Below are 17589 nucleotides of genomic sequence, written 5' to 3'. Positions count from 1 at the left end.
CTGTCTTGTATAGGATCCAAGGTAAATCTAACAGTTTTTTGTACAGCCACTACCTTTCTGCCTGTTACCATAGTAACAGTTTATGGATCACTTGCGTGAGTACAGAGGTTAGAAGTTCATCACAATATATTTATTTTTTTCTTAGGAACCATTAGTCGTAGAAGAAGTCCGTGGAAAAGTTTTATTAAGGATTCCTTCCTGTTCGGGGAGTATTAGGGTAACGTGCTCCAAGCGGGACTTTACGAAGTTTAATGTTCAATCGGCTGTAAAGTATTAAAAGTAGAAGGCTTAGCAGTCATTCCTTGCTCGTCTTTGGAACAACATGGACATTTTATTGGCTAAAGTGTTCCGAACACAAGTTTGCTCCTTATTGGGTGGGAACGGTTCACTGTTGTCAGTGATATTGTGATGCATTTTCCAAAGGAGTATGGGGAAAGAAAGTAGTAGAGGGCAGGTTAGGAACACTATTAACTGTATACAGTGCCCATAAGGTGGTGGAGAGGAAGTATGAGGTAAACAATTTTATATATATGTTTCAAGGGCCATTTATATAATTGCCGTGTGGTGTATAAATCACGGCGGAAAAAAGACAGTGTCTTGCGCTGTTTTCAAGTTTGTAGGTTACATACTTCTTAGTAGTACTATTTACTTATAATGTAGTGTTTACTTTCCTGATGGGGAGGTGTGGTTGCGCAGCATAAAATTCAGTCTAGGTTTGAAACAGTTTTTATTAAGCAAATACAAAAAAATGTTCCCCAGAAACTGTTGCAGTATATATGAAAGGGGTGACAATTAAAAATGGAATTTCATAAAATATCAGTTAAGCGTGGCTGTATCTTTTTTTTTTGTGCTACAGTTTGTAAAAGTGTTGCCCCACATTCTTGTTGATGTAAGAGGGCATCAGTTACTTTTAGATAAAGTAGAATAGAAGTGCTACAACAAACACTCCCACACTACATTATCTCAGATCAAGAGAACAAGTAAAAGAGTAAAATATAAATTGTTTCATATTACATAGAAATGCATGCATTATTATTTTTAATACTATTGTATTCTGTACAATTCAGAAACGTGCTGGCATAGTGTTTACAAGTTGCAGACTGTTCCGATAATAAATCACATACTCACCAAAGAATATATAGAATGTTACTCCTATAATATATAGTATTTATAATGTAGTGTTTACTTTCCTGATGGGGAGGTGTGGTTGCGCAGCATAAAATTCAGTCTAGGTTTGAAACAGTTTTTATTAAGCAAATACAAAAAAATGTTCCCCAGAAACTGTTGCAGTATATATGAAAGGGGTGACATTTAAAAATGGAATTTCATAAAATATCAGTTAAGTGTGGCTGTATCTTTTTTTTTGTGCTATAGTTTGTAAAAGTGTTGCCCCACATTATTTTTGATGTAAGAGGGCATCAGTTACTTTTAGATAAAGTAGAATAGAAGTGCTACAACAAACACTCCCACACTACATTATCTCAGATCAAGAGAACAAGTAAAAGAGTAAAATATAAATTGTTTCATATTACATAGAAATGCATGCATTATTATTTTTAATACTATTGTATTCTGTACAATTCAGAAACGTGCTGTCATAGTGTTTACAAGTTGCAGACTGTTCCGATAATAAATCACATACTCACCAAAGAATATATAGAATGTTACTCCTATAATATATAGTACAGGTCCAATATATTCTTTAGGGAGAAGGTGAATAGGAATCGCAAATAAGAATAGAAATTAGAAAATAACATTCAGAAATTTAGGGTTTATTAAATATTTAAAGTAACAAAGTAAGCATGATAGCTATATTTTAATATATATAAAAATATCTGATCAAGTACTTATAAATATTTGATAATTATATAACAGATGGCGCTGAAAAATCTCCCATTCCTCTTCTGTAGCAATAGGAAAATCTATAATAATATAACAATTGATACCATTGTTACAGTAAAAAGGAAAGGAAAATAAAGTTATGTATTTACCAGAACATCCATAGTAAAATAGTTTCGAGCGGTAATTATTTACTGAACTTCTTTTCTCCGGGAGGTGACAAAATTAGATCTTCATGGTGACGGGTCATAATCTCCTCTGAGATCATGACTGTGAGAATATTAATATGTATATATTCTTACAGCATATGATCACAAGGGGAAAATAGACTGAAAGCCGCAAGCCGGTAACGTTGCTTACTTATCGCTACTGTTTATGACGACGGATTGTGAATTCCGCTAGGATCACTAAGACTGTTAATATTATAATATACATATTGACACTATGTGATCTCTAGGGGAAAACATAATAACAAGTGTATCATTGTGACGTTGATTGTAAATGTTTAGGGTTTGCATCGACGGGTTAGCAACACCTCTCGAGTGAAGTACAGTATCAATATTATAATATAAAAAGCCACTATATATAAGGTAAAAGGAGCCAGAAAAGAAGTAATATTTGTTATAATATATCTGTTTCTAAGAACAAGTTGCTGACGTTACAGAGAAAAAGCGAAAAACATGCAATACATTTTTTTTCTACATATAAATGTTTAAATATTGACAAATAGTCACAATTTATAACTAAGTACTATGCCTATGCCATCTTGAAGCAACTTACAACTCCGGAATATGTTTGATGACTCAAAAAGAGAATCCGATGCTAGACAACGGAACCTGCAACAGAGATTGGCGTTTCAGAAATAACTCGGGAAAACAAAACTAATTGCACAGTAGGTGTGGTTTATATCGTTTTTTGTTGTTTAGTAGTCTATGGAAGGAAGATGTGGCTCTGCCTATGTAGATGGCACGTTTTGCAGTTTACACGTGCTCACGTTTTAACAGTTTTTTGTCTGCACGTGTTCGGAAAAGTTACAAACTGTGAAGTTGTAATGGTTTTGATTTTGATAGTAAAACGTATAAGGTATTATTATCTACATACGTTGGAGAGTTTAAAAGTGTTATTTGGTAAAATGTGTTCTTTGCATTTTCATGATTAAAAGCATCTAAATAGAAGATGTATAAAAAAATGTTGTTATCATTAGAAGAAAAAAAAAGGTTTAATATTTGTTATTTTTATGGTTCTTAATTCTTAATTTAAAAAATGCTAGCATTTGTAAATCGTAATCCTACCCTCGGAAAGGTGTGCTGGCGCTTGGGGCTTTGGGAAGGTTATTAAATAATAAATGCCCTCTTCTATGCACCTGTAGACTTGGCTTTTAAACTTTCAATTTCCTAGTCTGTATCTTTACACTTCCTCCAAACATTTTGGTACTGCTATTTTACTATTGGAGTGAGCCATTCAGCAGTATGTGTTTATGTATACACTGTTCTAAAAGTGAAGCTGCTGTACATTTTGCCAGACACTCTCCTTGCAGAATTGTAATAATTTAGCCAGTACCCACGTAGTCATGGTGCAAAGTGGGCCTTAAGGCATAGACTGCTTCAAACTCCTATACACTATGCATGCAGTCTTCTATGCATGGCAAACTTGTCTTTTATAGCTTTTATTATCCAGTCTATATTCTTACAGTTCCAGAAAACTCTTTGTGATTGCTGATTCAGTATTGTAGTGAAGTATTCAGCAGAATGCCCTTATGTATGCACTGTGCTAAAAATTAAGCTCTTTTAAATTCAGACAGACACTCTCCTTGCAGAACTGTAATTATCCAGTCAGTACTCAAGTAATCATGGTGCAAAGTAGGCCTTAGGCCATGTACTGCTTTAAACCTGTATAGAGTATGCATGCACTCTTCTATGTAGCTGCACATTTGTTTTTTATACATTCAATTGTCCAGTCTGTATCATTAGACTTTCACAATCACTCTCACTCTACTGTTTCAATATTGTCGTGAGCCATTCATCAGTATTTCCTTATATATGTACTGTGGTAAAACTGAAGCTCTTGTAAATTCAGTCATGCACTCTCTTTGCAGAACTGTAATCATGCAGTCAGTGCCCAAGTAATTATGGAGCAAAGTAGGCCTTAGTATATGAACTGCTTCAAACTCCTATTTACTATGCATGTACTGTTCTATGCACCTGCAAATTTACCTTTTATATTTTGAATTCCCTAGTCTCTATCCTTACACTTCCACCAAACACTCTGTCATTCCTGTTATAGTTTTGTAGTGACTCATTGATCAGTGACTAGTAATACATTCACTATATTCAAACAGTAATCAGCAGATGTACAATAAGTGGTCCATTCCCAGAGATATGGCAGTTATTGTGCACTGTGATATCAGCACAATGGATGCACCATATTTATAATGTAGTGTATTATGGAGCAAAAAGGGCACAGATATGTGATGTATTTGTGTTGTGAAGGTGGTGCATTGCTTGACTTGCGTTCCAAGTGCAACGCAGCTCCAGCAATGCTCTTGGGTCTCTATGCTCACTAAGCTGTGCCAATCTTTACACCTGTTTCAAGCAGATGCAGGCTTTTGATGCAGCATTGGCCTAAAAGTGACTGAATGAAATCTTATAGATTTCACTCAGTTACTTTTAGGAGGTGTTCCTATGCTAGAACACCTCCACTCCCTCCCCCCCCCCCTCTCTGCGCAGGAAAGTCTCTTTCTGGCGCAGGGCTTTAGAATGTGATGCACCTTCCATTTGCATCACATTGTAAATATCAGGCACTATGGCACATCTTTTGCAACACCACTGCATCACAAAAGTGACGGAAAAGATGTGTAAAAAAAGGTACAAGGGGGTTGTAAATCCACTCCTAACACATACAAATTCACCCAGGCAGTTTCACTAGCAGTGCAAATTGAAGTATAGACTTCTAACATATTTATATGGATATGTTACATTGAAGTGCTTCGGAGGTACTACAGTATACTTTAGGTAAACACCTTATACATTTATGCAGTAGCACTCCCTTATAGTTTTGCACTTTCACATTCACCATACACTACTAATTCATTCGTTCATTTATGCACTACACATTGATTCTGACAAAGTTTTACACACTAATATAGAAATATAGTTCTTTTTTAAGCCAGTGGAGGTAGTTCTGAATAGAAGTGTTTTTTATTTCTTTTTCTTTTTCTATTTTTTTTGTATTTTTTCAGCAAGTTTTTAGTTGTTTTTTTTAAACCAAAAAAATGAAACTGGAAACAAAAAAGCTGGAACAGGAATACAAAATAAAAAATATATATAATTGTTTTGGGCAACAGTGCTCTTCTTTGCTCTTCACAATGAGGTGAATAGACTGCTCACTGTAACAAAGTAGTTCTCTGCAAATTTTGCAATGAATTGTAAGATCTGCAAACTGAGGCACAATAATAGGATGGGGACTGCTTGGAGGAGGTGGTGGTGCAGTTGAGGTAGAAGGAACTGCAGGTTGAGGGTTCTCCTGGAACCTTTGTGTTGCCATCCTTCCATAATTATTTGGATGCAAATTTTTGAAATGGCGAACCATTGAGGCTGTCCCGAAAGATTACTTTTTAGTGGGGTCAGCTCAGGAAAGTGTAACCTCACAGATCTTGCACGTTACTTTCGGTACATTCACCTTTTTCTGTCTCTCCGGAAATGAAGAAAACTTCCAAATGAAAGCTTCTTTTCTCTTTTTCTGAAGTGGCTCAGTAACAAAATCTTCCTTAGAGGAATGTACTGATGATGTCTCAAAAAGAGCAGCCATTGTATGGTTTGGTTGTAAAAGACCACAGCTCCACAGAATATATGTTTTTCCTGGGAAAGTCGAAGTAGGATGATCAAAATGAGAGGGGTCTTTCAACGGTTGGAATAGGAAGTATTATGAACTAATCAAAACTCTCGTTTTATGGTCACATGACTTTGCCTACGCTTACACTGCTGTTACGGTGCTCTTAAGATGTGAGTACGTACGACGTACCTCTGCAATTTGCATAATTGCTTTTAAAAGTAATAATCGCTTATTAAAAGTTAAAAAAACGATTTTCATGATTGACCTAGATAATGTCTTCCCTTAATATGTACATTAAATACATAAACATATCTTTTTGAACAATTAGAAACTTTTGTGCCATACACTTACGGGGCGCCGAATATGACGTCATGCAGAAGCGTTGATGCGATGCGCAAGGTCAAAGCGTATCCGTAATGAGTGCGTGGCTACGGGCAGAGGACCATTTAACGTACAAAGTGTGGTGCGATCACTGTACGCGTACGGTACGAATACCCAAAAAAATATGAAAAAGGAGTTATACAGATTTTAATTGTAAAAAATGGAAAACAATTTTTTTATATAAAAGTGGGATTTAGTTTTGTTATTATTTTACATTAAGAATGTGAAATATAATTTAAAAAATAAAATAAATATAAATATTTTTAATACAGATTTAAGAAATTAGTATAAAAAGAAATATAATAATTTATACATTTAAAAATGATCATTTACTAAACCTTTGAAATTCACTGAAAAAAACATAGGTTTCAGCCACGTTATAGTTAGGAATTAGCATTTAAAAAACCTTGCAACTTCACTGAAAAAAACATAGGTTTCACACATGTTATAGTTAGCTGCAGATTTCACTCATACAAAACCTTTTTTTTATTTTTTTTTATTTTTTGTTTGCATCAAATGAACACAAAGAGAAAAGTCATAGTAAGCAAAATCACTCTATACAGATTTCAGTAGTGTCAGAAAAAAGAAACGTTAAGCATTTCATAAGTCATAAACAGTAAAAAGGTCATATAGAAAGAAAAAAACAGAAAAAACAATTTAAAGAAAATAAAGAGAGTCGGTAAGAAAAAGATGCTAATATTAAGACATAAATGATCCCCAAATTTTGTCAGTTTTTCGTTTAGCCCGAAGGCCCTTTGAAGTAGCAAGGGTAGTCTCCATAGAATAAATTTCCTTAACTAAACTCCACCATTCCATAACAGTTGGCGAATTTTTCTGAATCCAAGCTCTTGCCATAGTAAGTCTTGCACATGTAACTAAGATATTCAACAAATCATTAAATGTGTTAGAGCCAGCACATATACCAATCAATACATCAGTTGATGAAAAAGAAATAGGTTGAGTAAGTCTATCAGAGACCACCTTAAGTATACCATTCCAATATTCATTAAGCTTAGGACAAGATAAGAACATGTGAACAATATCAGCCCGCTTAGATTGCATTTAGGGCATTTCGTGCGTTCACTATACTTATTATTCCTTGCCCATTTAAGAATTCTCTTGGTGGTATGATATAATTGACATATAGTTTTAAACATTTGCAATTTAAAGCTAGAAGAATGAACTGATGTATTTAAGCTCTTAAGAGATAAAGTAATTAAATCAGGTGGTACATTTGAGGTTAACATTCTATTCCATTTCTCAGTTATTTTTATGATATCACTAATATTAAAGTCCGAGAATAGCTTATATCCTATGCTAATCAAAGCTTTGTCTGATTCTCTGTAGATACAGTTCCAAAAATCTGAGTCTATTACCAAATTAAGTTCAAATTTCTTCACTAAATAATCTTTAATCTGATAGTATTTAAACCTAGCCAGTTCTGATAAATTATAGCATTGCTTTATTTTTTCAAATGTCATAAATCCCTGATGGTCATACAAATCTCCCAAGAGTTTAATACCAGATTCTAAGTATACTCGACATGTTGACTCCTGAAAAATTGAAGGAAAGCCTGGATTACCCCAAAGAGGTGTTTTATAATGAAAATGAGAAACATTACATTTCATCATGATGGAGCGGCAGATATTAACAGTATCTCGTACTGTCTTAAATTTAACCCTTTTGAAATAGTTAGGGTCATTTAATCTGTAAATAAACATATTCGCATCTTGTCCGAATAGAAATTTATGAAAATACAAACATTTATCAAAAATTGTTAGGCTGCGAAAACGAGCCAGAAAAGCCGACCAATAATAAAGTTTGAAATCCGGAAGAGCCAGACCTCCTTGACTAAAAGGAAGTTTAAGTGAGGAAACTGCACGTCGGGCTTTTTTATATCCCCATATAAAACTACTAATAATTCCTTCTAATCTAAGAAAATAAGAGTTATTTACACGTAAGGGAATTGCACGAAATAAATATAAGTATTTAGGCAGGATTTTCATTTTAATTAAATTTATACGACCGATGATACTAAGAGGAAGTTTGTGCCATTTTTTAAATTGCATTGCAGTCTCTTTTAATAATATTTCATAATTTAGAGCCACAATTGAGTCAATATCAGAAGAGATTTTAACACCTAGATACGTTGCGACCCCGCAGATTCCTGGAGTGGGAGCGGGAAGATGATAATTCGCAACAATTTGAGTTTTAGTGGTATTAAGTCTGTATCCGGAAACTGAACCATATATACCTGCTTCAATTAGAATACCTTTCAAAGCTTGGGGCACATCCGAGGAGAACATTGCTACGTCATCCGCATATACAGTGATGTCCAGCTTATTTAAGCCATTAAAAAAAGGATTGATTAGAGCCTGGCGTTGGAGTGCAATTAGAAAAGGTTCCATACCCAAAGCAAAAAGCAGGGGTGATAAAGGACACCCCTGTATTGTCCTCCTCTTAATTGGAAACATAGAAGAGTATTTCCCCATATAAGATACTTTGCCCATAGGATTATCATAAAGTGATTGAATCCATCTCAAAAATTGGCCGCTAATGCCAAATGCCTGTAAAGCTGCCCATAAAAAGCCCCACCCCACTCGGTCAAATGCTTTTTCTGCATCCAGTACAATCATACCGAGTGGGGCGGACTGAATCCGTGCAGCATCGAAAGCAGAGATGGCCATATTAATATGCGCTGTAGTGTCGCGTTTTGGTATGAATCCATGTTGCTGAAAAGATACAAGCTGAGACATAACTGGCGCGAGCCTGATAGCCAATATTTTAGCAAAGATTTTAGCATCGCTATTGATAAGCGAAATTGGTCTGTATGATCCCCTCTCTTGAGGTACTTTACCCTTTTTTAAGAAAAAAATAATTTGAGTTAAATTCCAGGATTTCGGTGCTTGTTGCCCATTGCCAATAGCCCGAATCACATCAATTAATAAAGGTGTCAGGTCCTCGGCGCAGCATTTATATAATTCCAGAGGAATAGAATCCTCCCCTACTGCTTTCCCTGTTGCTAGGGAGTTAATAGCGTCCCTAATTTCCGTTGCTGTAATGTCTTCCTCTAGTTGTGCTGCTTGTTCTGCTTTTAAGACATTAACCATGTTAAGCTCTATATAATTTTTAATGCTATCCTCCGAGGTTGTAGTTTCTGGTGTATATAAAGCTTGATAATAAGAAGCAAATTGTAGCAGTATTGATTTGGAGTCGCTAACCAATTGATTATTATCTCCTTTAATTTCTTTAACTATGTTCTGTGATCGATCCTCAGCAACTTTATAAGCCAAAAGTTTACCAATTTTATCAGCGTTTTCATATTGATCAAGTTGATATTTTTTTAATTTATTGATGCTTTTAGCTCTGAGAAGATCCTTTAATGCAGCTTTAAGTTCGATTAGTTTAAAATTAAATATATCTGAGGTCGGTGCCCTATCAGACAGAGCCTCTGACAGCTGAAGCTCAATGTCTCGTATTTCACCAAGCCTGTTCTCATTTAAAATTCGATGTTCTTTATTTTGTCGCCAAATATATTGCTGTGTGAATCCACGTATGCTAGCTTTACAGGCATCCCAAACTATCAAGGGTTAGCTAGATTGTATATTTATATCAATGAATTATTTTATATGTTCTTTAAGTTGATTCACAAACCCAGAATCAGTAAGCAAATATCTTGGAAATGAGAAAAGACGAGGAGAAAACTCTTCAGCTGTAATCTCAAAAGTTAAAGAAATTGGATTGTGGTCTGAAGTTACCCTTGGGTAAATGGCCATTGAGCAATAACTGAGACTGAGGACAGAGTCTGAAACCCGGATCATATCTATGCGTGAGCATAGCTTATGGGCTGCAGAATAATATGTATAACCCACTAGTTTGTGATTTAAACATCTCCAAGCATCTTTCAAAAAATGAGTAGTTGCTAGATCCAAAATTGCAGCTCTAGTTTTCCTCATTCTCTGGAAGGAGTTTTTCCTGGTTGTGTCTAAATTATGATTCATAATACAGTTAAAATCGCCCAATACAATATATTCCCCTTCCCATCCAAGCAGTTATATATTAATCTGATCAAAAATATTTGGTTCATCTTGATTTGATGCATAAACCCCACATATTGTATATTTTCGACCTTCCAACTTTATCTGAGCTATAGCCCATCTACCAGTTTTATCAGTTAGTGTCTTGAGTATCTCGCCCTTCAAGGCTTTTTGCTTTAAGATCGCCACCCCTCGAGTTGAAGCATTAAATTTAGTACAAACTATAGTATCATATCCTAATTGCTTGAGCAAATGTTTATCTTTGTAAGGTATATGGGTTTCAGTAATTACCACAATTTGAGGATTGTACATCTTCAGCTCTTCATACACAAGGCTCCTCTTTGTTCTATTGTTTAAGCCTGAAACATTCCAAACTAAACATTTTATACAATGCATTTCAAATGGTAAATATCCCTATCTATATGACCTCCATAACCAATTAAATCAGTTTTATAATTCTTATTATTTTTATATATTTTGTGTCTTTTGATGCATTTATTTCCCCCAAACATATCTTCCTCTTCCCCACCCCACACTCCACACCAACCACCCCCCACCCAATAGTTACCTGTTGGTCTCCCCGTTAGACCGACTGCCGCTATTCTGGCAGCCATCGAGCGGATTTAGCCGCTTATAGGGTCCAGGCATTCAGTATTAATCAAAAAAAAGAAAAACGCCATACTTAATAGTGATCGCTGTCTACTATAACCCATAACTACCCAGCCAAAAAGACCAAATTAGTCTAGCAAGAGATTTGAGCGAATAACAATACAGCAAAAGAATATGTAAGCATAGCGTTGGTCAGTAACTTAGTCATTTCCCCAATCGCCAAGAGGCAATAGCAGTTTCAACCTCATTCACTTCCAAAAAAAAGTAAGATCGGCCATTTTTGATTACTTTTAGTTTTGCTGGTTCCGGTAAAAAAGCTTGACATCCAAGCTCTTTAATCGGATCAATAAATTGTTTCAATTTCCAGCGTCGTTCCAAGGAGAGTCTGCTTAAATCAGATCTAACAAAGAAAATGGTTGAATCAATAGTAACTGGAGTATTCGGCCGTGCTTTTAGCGATATAGCTTGGCGAAGCAGATAGTTGCCTATATATATCAGAATTGGTCGTGGGAATTTACCACTCTTATCCCTTTGAACTAGGGGTAGTCTATGAGCACGCTGGATCTGGGAGTCCGAGTCCCAATCTGATAAATCAGGAAAAGCCTTTTAAAAAAGTTGAGTAATAAATGCTCTCGGATCTGCTCCCTCGGCTCCCTCTGCAATACCAAAAACACGTAGGTTCTGCCTCCGTTGTCTATTTTCTAAATCTTCGAGTTTGGCTTGCATCTGAAGAAGTTGAGAGGCATGTTTATTTACAGCTATTTCAGAACGTTGCCACTTTTCCTCCGTAAAAACCACTCTTTGTTGTAATTCCTCTATATCTTGGGAGACAGCCCCCAATTTACAAGCCATCTCTTGCAGTGTAGTTTGAGTTTTATTATTGTCTTCCCTCATCTGCTGGTAATGAGTTTTTGCTTCCTGTTTCTGTTCATTTAAGAGCTGTAATATTGTCTGAAAGGATGCGGATACCTCCCCTTGAGGAATCCATTCTGCTGATGCAATAGAAGAATGAGCTGGTTCCTCCGGAGTTATTTCTTTTGTTATCTCTGCTGTTGGGGCTGAATCAGTGCCACCTATTGTTACTCTATAAGTACTAGCTATATCTTGCATTGTATTATTGCTATTGCTATTAGATGAAAATGTAGGGGTATCGCCCATAAATATCGTTGGTAATGCAGAGGGATGTTGCAGATCCGATAGTGTAGAAGATAAAATTTCTTCAGGCAGTTTTGTAGGTTCTTTACCAAAGCCAGATAGATCGTGTCCTTCCATTAAAGCCATCGCCTTTGTAGTGATCTGAGTGACAATGGGCGCTACAGTTGAGATTTGATTAAAATCCGTTGGTCGTATATCTACCATAGGATTAGAAGTGTTTACATCTTCGGTTACAGTACCTTGGTCATTAGGGCTATTACCGGAAAGTCTCATGGCCATTGATTTGACACCGCCCTTAGCCTGCACCCATTGTCTAATTGGACTATTTTCTGCTATCGCTTTCATAGTGCTTGTCTTAGATTTGCTAATAATCTTTTTGGCTTTATTCTTAGTTTTACCCTTCAGTTTTTTAATATTGATAGCTTTGTCTTTATCTTTAATTGATCCTGAAGGTGTATTATTCACATGATCATTAATGTCGATATATTCCTCATCTGTCTCAACTCCATCAGTATTGTCGGTATTTTCACCCAGCCGCTCCCTTGTCTTGATTTAAAGGAATATTAGCCATTAATAAAGTTTCAGACTGGGTGGGGTTCATACTGGTATTGATTACCACGTTTATAGCCTGAAGCTCTGAAGTTTCACTAGCCGGTGTAAAAGAGCCATCAGTTAAGCCTGTAATGGTTTCATGTGCATTTGCATTTGCAGTCATTTTTATCAAAGGTGGATTGTTTAGAGTAACATCGCTCTGGCCTTCTACAGTGAAACTGTAACACATTGTCTCAGGCATTATTAATTGTATCCCATCATTTAGTAACATTTTATCTTCTGTATTAGCTTTAATTACTGCTTGTTTCTCTTGCCTACCGGGGTTTTGTTTATCCAGATCCAGAGCTGGAGCCGTAGCATTATTAGCAGACGACTTTCCACTGGAGACTGAATCATTTGTTAGCAACACTGGCACAGGCGCCGGCGCCGGCGTTACCATTGTTTTCCCGGTTGTTGCCGTGGTCCGGGTAATCCGTGCGGGAGGTTTCGGCGCCATTCCAGGGTGGTTTGCACTCATTGCCGGCGTTGTCGGTATCGCAGAAAATCGTCGAAACAGCCGCAGACCAAACCAATTGACCGCCGACCAACCCTTCGCGGATTCAAGGGTTAAGCGCGGTAGTCGAGCGGATCGTAGCAGGCTCCGTACTCGGCTCTCGATCAGCCGGAGTTGCAGCATACAGCGTCCCGGTAAGCGCTAGTCCAACTCTCCGTTTTGTTAGAAGCAGTAATTATCAGCACCAACCAGCGTTGTAAGGCGTTTGTACGCCGTAGGGTAGAAAACCAGAGTTTATCACTTCATGTTCGTTTTTGTGCTTGATACTGCGATCATGCCAGCCCGGACCCGTTCAGCGTTCCTCCGCTCCGGCGGTGTCAATCCGCCATCTCTTCGGAATCTGATTTTCCTCATCTCACTCATACAAAACCATTGAAATTCCCCTGTTATAGTTAGCTCAGCTAACTATAACTCGCGCTCCAGAAATGCACAGCTGATGACATCACATACTACATCACTCATGACATGGTCAGTGACATCACTTATGACATCACTGTTGACATCTCAAATGACATCACTGAGGACATGATCCTTGTGAAAGAGTGGCAGACCTCCTCTCACCCTAGTATAACCTTTGATACACACATTCAAAGATAGAACCTAACATTTTCTAAAGAATGGAGATACCAATACCATTACTATTCAGTAATTCCAAAATCTACATACACATCCACTCATGCACCAATAGTTCTACATAGTCACTCATCAAATGTAGTCATACACCTATACATCCTGTTACACACCTACACTTATACATAGAGTTATTCACACATATACTCACACATGCAAATAAACTATCAAACATCCATTTACTTGCATATACAGCTCTACACACACCACTACACTTATTTCTACAGAAACGTACACATACTTACTCTCTTAAACAATCAGTTATAGAAACACATAATTATGTATACAGGAACTCTTCCAATCTGTCACTGTCATAGATCCTTCCTTATATACATCAATACTCACATATACTAGTTTAAAACATATGTACTTACTCATAAAGACACTATTGAGGGAGTCATTCACTCACTAATACACCCATACACACAATCATCCACCCATACAGTCCTGCACACATGCTGTGTTCAAAACACATACAAACAGTGAGTCAGACATTTAAGCATTTGTGCACCAAGTAATACCCCCACCAAACCATTCTGATACTCAAAAAAACAACTAATAACCCATATAGACACTCATGTAGCTACTCACTGACCCATGCAGCCACTTATACACAAAAAAATCCATTTAGACACTTATTTACCCATTTATTTTTCCATCAACCTTTAGATATACATATATAACAAATATTTATTTTTCAGAAAGACACACATTCACTGGATGATGTCATCAGTGATGTCATTTGAGATGTCATCAGTGATATCATGAGTGATGTCACTGACCATGTCATGAGTGATGTAGTATGTGATGTCATCAGCAGTGCATTGCGGGCGCACGAGTTATAGTTAGCTGAACTAACTATAACGGGGGAATTTCAATGGTTTTGTATGAGTGAAATCTGCAGCTAACTATAACATGTGTGAAACCTATGTTTTTTTCAGTGAATATATATATATATATATATATATATATATATATATATATATATATATATATATATATATCTAGGGTCCAACTAGCCCACTAAGTACCTCCAGTAAGCGCCACAGAGCTGTGTTGCAGAGAGGTATTAAAAGGGGCGTGGCCTCAGAACACCTCTCTGCAACGCAGCTCTATGGCGCATACTGGAGGTTCATGGTGGGCTAGTTGGCCCCAAGGGACCCCCAGTATTGAAAGCGATTTAACTCCCCAATTTAAAACGCTCCACAGGGCGCGTTTACAGAGTGGTTCCTCGAGGGGGCGGGGCCTAGGCATGATTATGTATCTTTTTTTAATTTACTTTTTTGGAAGGGGGGCTCTGCAGCCCCCCTTCTTTTTGCTTTTTTTTGGCCCTGGGGACCCCATCCCCCAGGGCCTGAACGTCAATATAAAAAAAAAAATATTACTGGGAAGTGCATTTTTTAAAATATTCTATTGGAGGGGGCTGCATTGCCCCCCACCTAAGGCCATTTGTGGCCCCAGGGATCCCATAATTTGTATTGGGGAGGGGGGCCGTGTGGCCCCCCTCCCTGGCCTCTTCTGGCCCCAGGGACCTCATCCCCCGGGGACTGGCCACCTTATTGCGGACCGTGGGGGTAGCCCCAATGCCCCCAAGGTCCCAGCCTGCTCCCCGCCTCTGCGGGACCCGGCATTCCTTTTCCACATGGGGAGCAGCTAAGATGCAGCTCCCTGTGTGGAAAAGCAATATGTTTTAATATTTGGAAGAGAGTGCAGGTTTCCTGCTCTCTCTTCCAAATACCAAAGCAAGTTTGCTATGGCAGGGCGGGTCCCACGAGGCTCCCGCCCTGCCATAACAAACTACAGTGTCCCTGGGGTGGGCACCCCTGGGACACTGCAGGAGCAGTCCCAGTAGGGGTGGCGGTCCACAGGACCATCATTGGCTCCAGGGGGGAGGCCACGCGTCCCCCTCCCACTTAATTCAAAGCCTCGGGTGGTGGTCCCCGGGGCTTGGGGGTCCATAACGGACCCCTATTCTAAATGTTTAGTGGCCTGTGGAGGTTGCGGTCCCCGCGTCAGCCCCCCCACATTTTTCTTTTTTTTTCAAAGCCCCGAGGGTGGCGGCCCTGGGGCAGCAGGGACCGTGTGACCCCGCTACACAATTATTGAATTAAAGCCCCGGGGGTGCCGGTCCCCGGGGTGGGCTTGAATGCTTAAATGCCCCCCCCCCACGTTCAAATTTAAAGTTCCAGGGGTGGCGGTCCCCGGGATTGGAGGGGGCTGTGAACCCCCCGCAAATATGTAAATAAAGCCCCAGAGGTGGCGGACCCCGGGCTTGCGGGACCTTTGAGCCCTGATGGCGCGCGTTCACCTGCCCAGAATTTTAACATAGTCACCTGGGCCCATAAAAACATACACACCTTGAACAGGTAAACCTACGCTTAACCAGTGATTTAATATAACTTTTTTAGGACCTAGGCCTTAACTTACCAATCATAGTCACCGGTACCTAGAGTCCTAAGGGATCAAGGGAGTTAGCAAGAAAATAGGTAGTAAATAAACATTTCCACACATAAAATAACCACAGACTCTGGAAAGATTAAAACGCTTTATCTAAATATTTTCTTCAAATGTTAAAGTCCATACTACATTAATCAGAGCCTGATCAATTAGAAAGAATAAAATCAAAGCAAGATGATATGAAAGTATCATGAAACGTTCTTTAAGCATTGAATTATAGGAAGGGTAAGAAGAGGGAAACAGCACAATGACCAGTGTTCCCTGTAACATGCGCGCGTGCACCTTGCTGACCACGAGCGTGCAGAGTCCCGAGGAAAGCGAGCACACATCCTGTGATTGCTTTCGCGCCACAGCTTTTAAAACGCAAGCGGCGTGAAAATGGCAATTCCGTTTTTGGGGAAGGAACATTGGTTGAAGTAGCTCCGCACTAATGAACTGTGGCTGCGGGCTGTTTGTGGCCCTTCGTGAAAATATTTCACAAGCTCTCACTGCCGGAAACCCAGACTCCTCCAGTGCCCTCTCGCCTCAGTTGGGGGCCCTCACATCAGAGAAGAGCACAGATTTTCCCATGATAGACGTGTGAGACGAGCATTATGATCACTGTAAGTGACAGGAGTGTCTCCAAACCTCTACAGCTGGAAATAATAAAAATCATTCTGTGAGCCGCTGACACCTCTAAGAGCCGAGCTGCAGGGAAGAATGTGGGAAAAAGCCTGCTCTGGCATGGGCTTTTAGTGGAGGGCTGTGGGGTGAGCCCGGAGCCTCCCTGCTCACTGTGCGGCCCCCTGTGCCAGAGCAGCGGGAGAGGCAGGCAGACAGCTCTGACGTGGTCCACACTAACTGCTGCACACTGTCACTTGTCACTTCGAGACATTGTGCTGCCTTTTGAAATGTTTCTGTCCCTAGCTTCAGTCTGAGAGCGAGTTGATTGCTCGGACCAGATGAGGAAGCCCGTCACAGGTTGCTCTATGTCGTCCACTGACGGGGAACACAAAAGACGCAGGAGGTTCACCCACAACGTCTTCGGGCACCGAGTATAGAACAGAGGCCACGGCGCTGTACGACCCAGGCCCATCCACGACCTTCGGCACCGAGCGGCTGACGCCCGGGTGACCCGGCGCGGTGGATCCAACCCCGGGGATGCGGGAACGATCTCGGCCAGAACAGAGCACACTTATGCGGCAGGGGCCCACAGCCGTGCAGGGGTTAGAGAGAACCAGCGTATTCCATCTGGAACTAGAAGGAGGGCCAGGATTGATCAGGAGCACAGACCGTGGGGACAAGCTACCCTAACCCACTGACAGAGCCGGCTTCGGAGCCCCGCGGGTCGGCGGCACCAAACGCCGAGAGAGCCTGTGGTAAGAGCTGCCGAAAACATTTGTTAATTGCAGCACTGTCATGCGCTGAAATTAACAAACATTTTCACAATGGGTCACAATCAGCCCCCAACCACACTCCCTTAAGAAAAGACATTTAGCAAGTCCAAAAGCACAAAATAATTTCTATGTAATCTTGAGTGACATTTCAACAATTGAGCGAGACACT

The sequence above is a fragment of the Lissotriton vulgaris genome, chromosome 4_1 (assembly GCF_964263255.1).
Source record: "Lissotriton vulgaris chromosome 4_1, aLisVul1.2, whole genome shotgun sequence".
Taxonomy (NCBI): Eukaryota; Metazoa; Chordata; class Amphibia; order Caudata; family Salamandridae; genus Lissotriton; species Lissotriton vulgaris.
Note: the sequence above shows the minus strand (reverse complement) of the source record.